General features: G+C 33.1%; 1 pseudogene; it reads left to right on the top strand.

Moving 5' to 3' along the window:
• The first annotated feature begins 771 nt into the window (after positions 1 to 771).
• On the top strand, positions 772 to 1,177 carry LOC118356969 (annotated as a pseudogene).
• The last annotated feature ends 10,817 nt before the right edge of the window (positions 1,178 to 11,994 follow it).

Here is an 11,994-nt window from a genome sequence, read left to right as displayed (position 1 = left end):
GCTTGTGGCTGAAATATTTGGCTTTATTTTAGTCAGGTAATTTTATATTTTGTTTGGAGACATGTATTTGTATATATGTCATTCCTAGACAGATGTATACAAGTCTCTTTGCTGCATACGCATTTTGGGTGAGAGAATTTGGGTGTGGGAGAATCGTTTCCTCAAGGAGTAAGAAAAGGGAAGACCTTTAAGGGTAATCTTTGCATCTAGTGAGAATACATCACAAGCTTTGTTATTGCCATAGTCACTCCTTTTTTTAGAAAAGAAAAGAAAAATAAAGAGGTCAGAAAGTCATCTATTCCTTCTTCCATGAAAAACCAGGAGACAGAGTAATTTGTATAATTTGGAGTGATCCTTAAACATGAATGTTTATAACCAAAAGCTGTTTCTAAATTAAAGTCAGCCCCCTCTGGGGAGGGGGAGAAGGTAAAATATATAACACAGTACATATGAAAATTTGAAATGTTTAAATTTAAAATACTTATATATTTTATATATATATAATATATAAATTTATATATATAAATATATAATAGATATATAAATATATACATGTCAATACTCATGTTTATTTAAAAAAACACATAAAACAAATAGATTCACATCAAACACCTTAGCATGGTGGTCATGGTATGGTAAATAATTAGAAGAGAGGAATAGAAGGTTTGCCATCCCCACTCTTGGGGGGTAGCTCGCTAGTGCCAGGGCCACCTCTCGCTCCCTGAGCTCCAGCTGAAGGAGAAGGGGAATAAGTAAGAAGGTCTCTACACCATGGCTCCTACAAAGCTGCCTGCCCACAAATCCACGGGGGGTAAAGTACTGAGGAAACAACTGGCCAAAAATCCACTTGCGAGAGTGCGCCCTCTATGGGAGGGGTGAAGAAACCTCATCCTGACAGGCTGGTATTGTGGCACTCTGTGAAATTAGACTTTATCGGAAGTCCACTGAACTTCTGCTTCGCAAACCTCCTTTCCAGTGTCTGGTGCAAGAAGTTGCCCAGGAGTTCAAAACAGATCTGTACTTCCAGAATACAGTTATTGGTGCTTTCCAGAAGGCAAGTGAGGCCTATCCGGTGGGCCTTTTGGAAGACGCCAACCTGTGTGCTCTCCATGCCAAACATGTAACAATTACGCTAGCACAGAGGACGTGTACAGAAGCGTTTAAGAATCCACTCTGATGGAAAACATTTTGTTCTTTAAAAACATTTTATTCTGTAAAAAGTTTTCTCTTCTTTTTATTGGTAGTTCTGAACGTTAGATATTTTTTTTCCATGGGGATCAAAAGGTACCTAAGTATATGATTGCAAGTGAAAAAATAGGGGACAGAAATCAGGTATTGGCAGTTTTTCCATTTTCATTTGTATGTGAATTTTTAATATAAATGTGGGGACATAAAGTATAAATGCAAGTAAAAATGTTTCAGTGAACATGTTTCAGCAGTTCAACCTTATAACGATTATAAATAAACTTGTTAAGTTTTTCTGGGAAAAAGGAAAGGAAGAAAGGGATAGAAATAAAAGGAAACAAAGAGATAAATGAGCAAAACAAGAGAGGTGTTGGGTGAAGGGGGTGAAAATGTACAAACTTTCAGTTATAAGATAAATAAGCTAGGCACCATACTTAAGTAAATTTTTACTATTATTGTGCATTTTACAAACTTACTTAGTTAGACTTATATGTGATTATTTTTTTCGCTGGGTACAGAATCCCAGTTTTAAAATAATTACGCACTAAGAATGCAATATAAAATCTAGTGCTGCCAAAACAAAATAAAACAAAACAAGAAACATCACACCAATATGAATCTCACTTATTTGTAAATATCTGTTCATGGTAGTTTTCTGACATTAACAATCCTGGAGTTTGTGTTATCTGTTTGATTATTATTTCCCTGTTTTCTCTTCCTGGAATACGCATTATAGGAATGTTATATATAATGGTCTGTGCTTTCATGTATGTTAACTTCTCTTCCTTACATTCCATATCTTCTCATTTATTTCTACATTTGGCAAGGGGATGTTTTCATGGACTTTGCTATCCAGCCCCTCCACACATTTTTTAAAAATTTTGGCAACCATTTTCAGTTTTCATTTTTAGGAACCCATTCTTGCTCTCGGATGGTTCCTATTGCCTAGCATTATTTTTTTTCTTTTTAAATGATACCATATCTTTTCAGATTTCTCTTATTAGCTGGCTTACTGTCATCATCATTATCTTTATCATCAACATCATCACTATTGTCTCAAATCACATTTTAAACATTTTTGCTGTTTCCTGATTTTTTGCTGTTTCATCTAGAGTCATTGATCAGTTTTTCCATCATGATCTTTCTCTTTGGTGTTGTTTGTTTTCATTATATGTTTGGCACTCCTTGCAGTCCACTCATATGTATGAATTAACTGTTAAGTTGATTCACTGAGGATACTGGTATATATTCTCTCTGCTTTTCTGTTGTTCTCCCTTTTGATTAAGAGCACTGAGGTGTGCCCTGCCTCCCTAGACTATTGCTTTTCAGAAGTGGGGTCTGAGAGCCCCCTCAGTCCATCAACCACCCCCCTTATTTAGGTAAAAAACACTTTTTAAACTTTTTTTTATAGCTACTTGGCATAAAGATGAGGACGTTTAGGGGTCTTAAAAAAAACACACAAAAAAAGAAAGTGTTTGATTTCACATATTTTATTCAGATCTCTAAATTAGAATTTGTTGTCATGATTTAAGTATCATAAAATGCAACATCGGATTTTGTTAGTAATTTGTTAATAAATACAAAACTGTGTTTGCAAGTTAGGATCTCATTGAATATTTTGTGATCAGCTCTTGCTAACTACCTTATTATCATTTCATAATTTATAGAAGTTAAATGGAACATTTAAACTCAGTGAAAAAAAATAGTACATTTGTGATTAGGTAGAATGTTTACAAATTCCATTGCAAATATATTAATAAACACACCGTATATGCAAATGCTTGTCGAATTGCTTGTTTTTGCTGTTCACTGAGATCCAACATGATCTGTTTTCTTATATGCTCTTTAGTAAGTAGTTCGGATGCAGAGCTAAGGAAGCAAACAGATCATAGATTGCCAGACAGCATCCTCTTCGGCTCAGAACAGGTGTTTTCATTGCTTTTATACTTCTCCTACGGGTGAGTTCTTCCAGCTCCTAAGGAGGTGGTAACGCGCATCACTTTCATCAATACCAGCTTCAATCCAAGGAATGTCGCTCTTAAAATAGCAGTGAACATAAACCATCTGCATTTAAGTACTTGACATTTTGGTAAAATATGACAGCTCTACCAAAAACTCCAACTGTTTGACTTGAATTCCTCTGATCTTCTTTTTTTTCTTTCTATTTTTATGGGGCAAAGGTTCAAAAACAGCACAGTTACTGTTTAATGAAAACAGCAGGCAATGCTTTTCACAAACAGAGAACTGCTCTCCTATTCCCATTTGAGAGACCTGAATTTTAAAATCTCAGTTCCTCCTTGGAAATCATCCTACTTTTTATTCAAATTACAAGCATTCAGGTTACCAACTGTTTGAAGAATTGAAAGAGATTTTCAATTTGAAATAGACATAAGAATCCTTTTTGTTCCAACTGGGAAAAGAAATTCAGCTTCGTACTTATGAATTCTGTGTAATATAGCACCTTGCCAAATAAGACAAAATGCATTCCATAATGCTCTTTGCATTCTTCCTTCTTTCTTTCCCTCCTTCCATCCTTCCTTCCTTCCCTTCCTCCCTCTTTCTCTCTCTCCCTTGATCCTCTTCTCTTTTGCTCCCCTCTATCACCCCCTTTCTTTCCAAAACTATCCAGTCATTTCCATGGGTTATAAGTATTTGATTCTATCATTCACTCTTTACATATTCATTAACTGTATGTATGCACTGAGGGCCTAATGTGTACCTGGGCACCTTAATGTGTACCTGTGTGCTGTGGACTATGCCTGAAAGCCCTTGCCCTCATGCAGCTGACATTCAAGTAGGAGGAAAGCGTATTAGATTAATCAAAAATTTAAATGGTTTTGTGATGCCTGGGTGGCACAGTTGGTTAAAGCATCTGACTTTTGGTTTCTGCTCAGGTCATGATCTCGGGGTCCTGGGATTGAGCCCCTAGATGGGCTCAGCGGGGACTCTGCTTGTTCCCCTCCTTCTGTTCCTCTCTCCTCCCTCACTCTCTATCTTTCTTAGAGAAGTAAATAAAATCTTTTAAAAAATACAGTTGTGTTTAAACTAAATAAAATATTATAAATAATTTATATTTTTGTTTTGAAACAATGAAATGTCATATATTTCCTAATCATCACTATCTATTTATTTTGAGTCAGAAAAAATATCCCTAATTTTAAATACAACATAGAGTTAAACATATTTAAAAGCTATTATTCAGTTACCCCCACCACAATTTAAGTTCAAGGTATTTTCTAAATGATTTAAGCAGTTTATCTGAATTCAGCAGGAGTAAAGCTTGTAACCTGTTTGGAAATCTGAAAAACATTGGTCTTCTGGCCAAACACCAGACCAATGAGGCTAAACCTGAGAAAATACACACACTAAGTGGTACCGTAATGATTCCATTATGTGCAGTTCCTTGCCTATCTTATCTCTTTCCCTCTCTCTGTGCCTCTGAACAGATGTACATGTATATGTAGAATGAATACATTGTGCCCCCAACAGAATGCCTGAAACAATGTTTCACGTCATTTCATTTCAATGTAAAATAAAATTATTGATATAGAATTGCACGTTCTTTACTCCCTTCGAAGATCTATTGTATTGACACCAAGCTGTAGTTATTCAGTCCCTTTTCATTGATATGCCCCCTTATTCATTGTTGTTATTGTTGCTGTTGTTTTCTGATCCAGACCAATAAAACTAACACCAGTTTTTGGAAAATTTTTATTTTGTTCTTCATTTTAGTTTTAGTAGATTTGGATTTCTGCAAATTATTCTAGCAATTTTTTTTGTTTTGTTTTAATTCCAGTGTAGTTAACATACAGTGTTATATTAGTTTCGGGTTACAATACAGTGATTTATTCTAGCAAATTATCCAGTATTTTCAGACAATAGCATGGTTGAACCTGGAGGATATCATGCTAAGTGAAATAAGCCAGTTGCAGAAAGACAAATACTGCATGATTCCACTTCTCTGAGGAATCTAATATTGTCAAACTCATAAAAACAGACAGTGGAGTGGCTTCTGCCAGGTGTTGGGGGCAGAGGAAACAGGAGTCCTTGTTCAACAGGTATAGAGTGTCAACTATTCAAGATGTATGAGTTCCAGAGATCTGCTGTACAACATTTGCCTGTATCTATCCAGAGTGCATTGTATTATATACCCCTTTCTTTTCCATCATGATTTCAATGTGTATTGTTCTCTGCTTTCATAGAATTCCTGCAACAAAATTTTAACATCTTTAATTGTATTTTCAAGGTGCCCATTCTCATTTTCCTTTCTTTGAATTTTAATGTAAAAATGATTTTTTATAATTGCTTTCTATTTTTATCTGTTAATTCCAAACACTTTATTTTTATATCTGCCCAAGAGCTCTTATTATTTGATTGTTTACAAGCTCAAGGACTTCCCTCCACAGGTTTCTCTTCTTCAGAATTTGCTTAAAGTAGTTCTCATCTTTCTTGACTCCCCCAGATCAGAAAGCATAGAATGCCTCTGGAGCCATACGGTTAGGACTTCTTACACATCTCTATTGGAGACTTGGCCAGCTATGATCCTTAGTGTGATTTTCATTTCTAGAGAACTCAGTGCTAATCATGGTCTGTCAGTCAGAGAACTCTGCTGAGGCTGGTGAAGAGCCTCTTATTTCGGAATCTCCATCGGATTGCTTGAATAGAGACAGCCATCACTCTACAAAGCATGGTTGGACAAAGTTTAAGAGCAATAATGAAATTAGCATGTCTTGTACTTTCATCAGCCAGTGCAATGTGGGCAAAAGGGACAATTTTTCTCCAGGTGCTAGAAATTGGGCCAGCTGGACATATTCATACAACGTTCAGATTGGTGATTTTTTTTTCTCTCTTCTCTTCCAGAGAACTTGCCATCTTCAAGACTTCTCACAAATACTTTCATATATATAGTTATAGGTTGCAGTTATGAGAGGCTATTTAAATCTAGATTTATCCTAGTGATCACTGCACACTGTATGTAAATGTTGAATCGCTATGTGGTTCACTTGAAATTAATATAATATTGTATGTCAAAACACTTCGATTAAACAAACGATTGAATAATTAAATAACAGTTATCTATTTTCTAGGCATTAAATAAAAAAGAGGAAAGGCAGTCCTTCCCAAATACAGTCTGCTTTGGATATCTCACACGTGATTTTCTATGTACATATATTAGTCCTGAGTCAAAAATATATGTTTTAATGACTTCTTAAATGGCATATTTTTAAATGATAAATGACATTCTTAGAAATACAGAAAAGAATGAAAATCATATTATAATATCTTTAGGGTAATAAAATTTATATATATGTATCTAAATATATCTATTTAATATATATATATACACACACATATGCTTTAACAAATTTAAATCATAAATACAGGAAGAGATATAAGTAGTATAAATTGTGTGTATGTTTTACATTTCTTAGAAATATATTCTCACCAAATTATGTAAAAATATATATGATTTTAAATTATATTTTAAATTAGCTATATTTTATATATAATTCTAGTAATCATCTTTAATATGTTAACTGTCTTTGTCTGTTTCAAGGAATAATATTAAGCAGACATAAAAAAGTTATGACTCCTATTCTTTATACAATCCTTTATTTCTGAGTATAGTCTTAATAACCGAATTTTTGATTGGCAATTAGTTTCATGGGTTCTTTTTTAGGAAAAGTCAGGTCTTTAGTTGAGACCAAGAATTATCTTATCATCATTTAGTGACAATGCATAATGAAAAGAATATCAGTGTAATATCAAAAGAGATTTTTATGAACTTTCATCAGGAACCTATTACAATTCATTTGAAGAAACTGACATGTAGCATATTACTGCAATTTACCTTTGTGCATATGAGAATGAAATTCAGCTTCCAGAATTTATAGAATTGGGGGAAAATTAATTCAGATACAAATCAAGAGCAAGACAAGACAAAGAAATCTGGGGTCCCTGGTCAGACAATGATGTGGGGAGAATTATTTGTGAACAGCAAAATGATGGTAGTTGTGATCAGCTCTGAGAATGAGAGGATCTCTAGCAGCTACAATTAGAAGATTCTCTCACCACATCATAATAACTTTAGTAATTAGTATTTTTGAGATTTTAAAATCCTATTCCTAACTAATAAAATTCTCATTATGATATTTTTCATAAAACTGTTTATTTTAGTAGAAAGCATATATTTTAGCAGAAAACATATATTTATAGAAATAAATCTATTTTTAAACTACTTGAATTTTAAATCCTGTGTTCCACAGAAAGAGTTTATTGTTACTTTACATAGTTTAACAAACTCAGCTTCAATGAAATGTAATATATGCAGCAGAAAGGGCAGAATATACTTGACTTGGCTTGACAAGTATAAGCCAAGTATCTTTGAACAACTTGCTTAACACATTTGAAGCTCATTTGTTCAACTGAAACAGGATTTGGAGATTCCATGAGAATAAATGAAATAATGTTTGTGAAATGCTGTTTCTAGAACATAGCAGTCAACAAACCCCACTTCTTCTCCCTCTTTCCCTTAATGCACCCACTTCTCTCCTTCTCTCTCTCTAACACACACACTCAGACACCAATACAATGAATGGAAAGGCTAAATAATTATTGAGACTTGTTTAGGAATATTATAACCATAATAATATTACATGCCTACCTACAAAATAGTGACAAGAGTTCAGATGGACTAAATACCTTTGCAGTTGATCTTCACTGGGTAAATAAAAGCAAATACTAGAAGCAAAAATTAGAAGGTCTAGTAGAGGAGATACATTATTCCTTCCCTTCTTTCGATGTTGCATACTATTGGTTCTTACTTTTTAAAAATAATTTAAATCACTTTTATTGGTCAGTGATAATGGTTTCTACTCATAGTTGGTTGATTATAAGACAGACACAAACAATTTCCTTCAGGCTATATTTTTCTTAGCGTATGTTCCTCCACGTTACACTGGTCAACGCCCTTATTCTTCCTCTTTTCTTTTCTCACCATTTACACTCACTTTTATGTGTGTGACCAAACAAACTTATTGCAGTCCCTATAAATATATATAGTAGCATAAGGTGGTTAGCATATAGTCATACAGATACAAGTATAGATATCTTGTCCATTTTTCGTGGCCTAAATATTTTACTGAACCAAACAGTATTGCTTGTACAACTTGCCACTGAGCAGAGAGCCTCACTTATATATCCTACTGTCTGATAGAGGAAGAAACTGAGGCCATCAGAACCTTTTTCTTTTTCTCATTTTCAAACAAGTGAAAAGCAGCTAGGACATATATACATTCCTTGCTTACTTTGGAAAATAACAGGAAATTCACATAGCGCCAGTTACCATGTGGATTTGACTTTCTAAACAAAAAAAGTAGAAGAAAATCAGTGGCACTCTATTTCGAAAATTAAATTATTTATTTTCATGCAGACAATCTACACACACACACACACACACACACACACACACACACACACACACCTAAGACTTGGCAAAGAAGTTAGTAAAAAACATATTCTTTTTTTCCAGTTTGGTGGGAATTATTGGCTATTCTTATCACAGATACAACAAAGGGAGGCATAGAACCCCAATTATTAAAAAGGTGACTATACACCTTACATGCAAACTTATTATTAGAAAGATGTTATGGAATCTCATTTTACATTTTGTTGGACTTTTTAGCTAATGGCATGACTGTATTCTGCTTTTATTACTTCTTTTTCCTGTTTAAAATGGATAATCTAGAAAGCTTCTTACATAACCTCTCTAATAACTTTCTGTAACCTTTTCCAATGAGTCATTAGAAGGACAAGGAATAAAACCTATAGTTAATGAAGACCACTTAGAGAAGACAAACCATCCTCCTTTGACAGGGTTCAGTGTTCTTTGAATTGAATCTGGGATGTTTTCCAAATCTTATGTGTAAAGCTACAAAGTTCCCTTCCTCAATTTTCTATTAATAAAGAAGCTTTTCTCATACACTTTTTCCTTTTTTAACATCTGTATGATAACTCTTTCTTTATTGAATAGTGACTATTTTTGTTCATATAATGTGAATTTACATATATTATAAAAATATTTCAAAGATAATGTTATATGAAAAAAGAAAGTTATATAATAATGATCTATAAATTGCAAGGTATGAACCCCAAATATCTAACAGCATAGAGCCCTAGTATGAGGTCTATTGAATTTACAGCTCCATTGTGACAGCCACAATTCATTTATGACAGAACTATATAGGTCTTCACTGATGCTGTGATATATTTAGCTGTCTAGATTCTGCTGCCCTAATATGAAGAATGAAAAATAAGTTGATAAAAATCCAATTTAAATTCAACAACTAATAAAGATAGGATAAAAGTTTAGTATTGGAAAAAGTCCTCAAATATGATATGTGAAATGTCTGTTACTTTGTAGCTCATTAACATAAAAGAGGATGGTATGTCAGGAGTGTAATAAGCCATGAGTTTAACAACTTTTGTGACATAATTCAAGTGAAATTGGTAATATTTTTATTTCTTTATTACAGAATAATTTTAGCTGTATTTTTGAAATAAAAAGAATAAAAAATCACATTTATTTTCAATTATTTTAGAAAAACAAATTTATATTAAAAAGGGATGTCTATGTGATGTAATGAGCACTGGGTTTTATATTAGACTGACAAATCACCTACCTCTACCTCTGAAACTGATGGTACTTTGTATGTTGATTAATTGAATTTAAATTAAAAAATAAAATTAAAAAAGGGATGTCTATGACAAATTGAATCAAGAATTTGTCTAGAATTTTACTTATAATTCATGCCTCCAGTAAGTGAGTCAGCATACAAATATTTCTTTGATATGATTATTTTTGTTAATTTCCTAATTGAAAATATCATCAATGAAAATAATAAATACCATTTTTCAATCTATTCTTTTGATTTTGGGGCAGTCAAATAATTTATATTTACATAATAAATCAGCATCTGTCTCATATGTCTATATACACAAATAAATGAACACACACACATACACACACACACACACACACACACACAGAATGAATCCAAAGTGAATAAATAAGTATACAATGGAAGTTTCCATTACTGCTATCTAATTAATAGATTAGCCAATTAACCAGAATTCTCCAATCAGTGGGGAAATTGATAATAGATTATCACAGCATACTAAACATTCATTTAGTTTTCATTTTCCTACCAAATCATTTGCTTTTCTTCTATAACAATTTCTGCCAGTTGTGTTTGATAATATCAATATGAAATTAATTTACATATATTTCTTAAATAATGAATGAACATTATACATAAATAAAGGTCCAAGGTAGAGTTCAGTTTTTTATGTAAATAGTCACATTGATAGCACTCCATAAAAATGAATAACTCAGAAATTTTAGATAATTATAGGGAAATCTACTATAAGACTGCATTTTTAATGAAGGCAATATCACTCCTAAAGAGACCAGTATTGGTCCTTGTGGTATGTGAAAAGTTATGATTTTTACATATAAAGCACAAGTAAGCATACAGTACACAAGCAAATATATAAAATTTCATGGCAAATTAGGGAAAAATGTCTACAGAAGATCCTTAAGGGGACAATATATTTTTTTAATTTTGAAAAACACTACTCTAAAAATGGTCTTTTTTTATCTTTAAAAGATTTTGAAGTTGAATTATTTGTTAAGTGGTTCATTTGTTATACTGTAGTGAACAATACAAAATCTTAGATAATGAAATATGGTTAATATTTATACAAGAGTATCAATCAAAACTCCTGTTAGTAGATCCACACTCCAATAAAGGCCTCCAATCTAGCATTAAAGATTTTCTGAGTATATAGTATTGCCATCATCTGGCCAATCAACCAGAAATATAAGAGCCATCTTTGATAATTTGGTTTCATTCTAAGTTCCATAAAGAAATGATGAGGGATTTTTGTCTATCTTAGCCATCTCATACTTCAGTAATTACTTCTAGACATTGCAAATATTACTGCCCAAATCCAAGTATCGAAAGTCTGGACTTTGGCATTTTGTTTTCCTTTAATGCATCTCATTTTACTCAAATACAGTTCCCTTTTTCCCCACATCCCAAGTATAGCTTGATTGAAATATTGGTGAGACTATAGACTAGTATTCAGTATTTATGTTATTATAACAATCCAAATTTTACCTTCATCTGGGTCATAGAGTACTTGATAATATCATTTTCTTTTTTGGTAGAAATTCATGATATCCCCAGACTTAACAATCTTCATGATTTTTCTGCTTAGTTTCTGTATATATCTGTATCAGTTTTCTGAAGTTGCTATAACTGCCACAAACTTGTCTTAAAAAGATCAGAAATTTATTATTTCAGATTTCTTGAGGCCAGAAGTCTGAAATCAAGATGTTGGCTGTGCCACTCTCCCTCTGAAGGCTCTGGGGGAGAAAGAATCATTTTTACTTCTTCCAGCTGCTGGTGACTCTTGGTATTCCTTAATTCATGAGAGCATGACTGTAGTTTCTGTCTCCATCTTCACATGATCTTCTTCCATCTGCCTCTATATCTCAAATCTTTCTCTTCTTTTCTTCCAACACGAGGCGTTGGATTTAGGGTCCACTCCAAATCCAAGATAATCTTATCTCAAGAACCTGACATGATTACATCTGCAAAAACCTTATTTCCAAATAGGGTCACATACACAGGTATGAGGGGTAAGGACTTGGACACATCTTTGAGGGACACAGGTGAAACTATTTCAACATCAACTGTGTATAAGCACATTAGATAGTTTAACAAGTTCATCATTTTAAGCAAA

This window comes from Zalophus californianus, chromosome 5 (assembly GCF_009762305.2).
Source record: "Zalophus californianus isolate mZalCal1 chromosome 5, mZalCal1.pri.v2, whole genome shotgun sequence".
Lineage (NCBI taxonomy): Eukaryota > Metazoa > Chordata > Mammalia > Carnivora > Otariidae > Zalophus > Zalophus californianus.
Note: the sequence above shows the minus strand (reverse complement) of the source record. Positions and strands in the feature narration are given on the sequence as shown.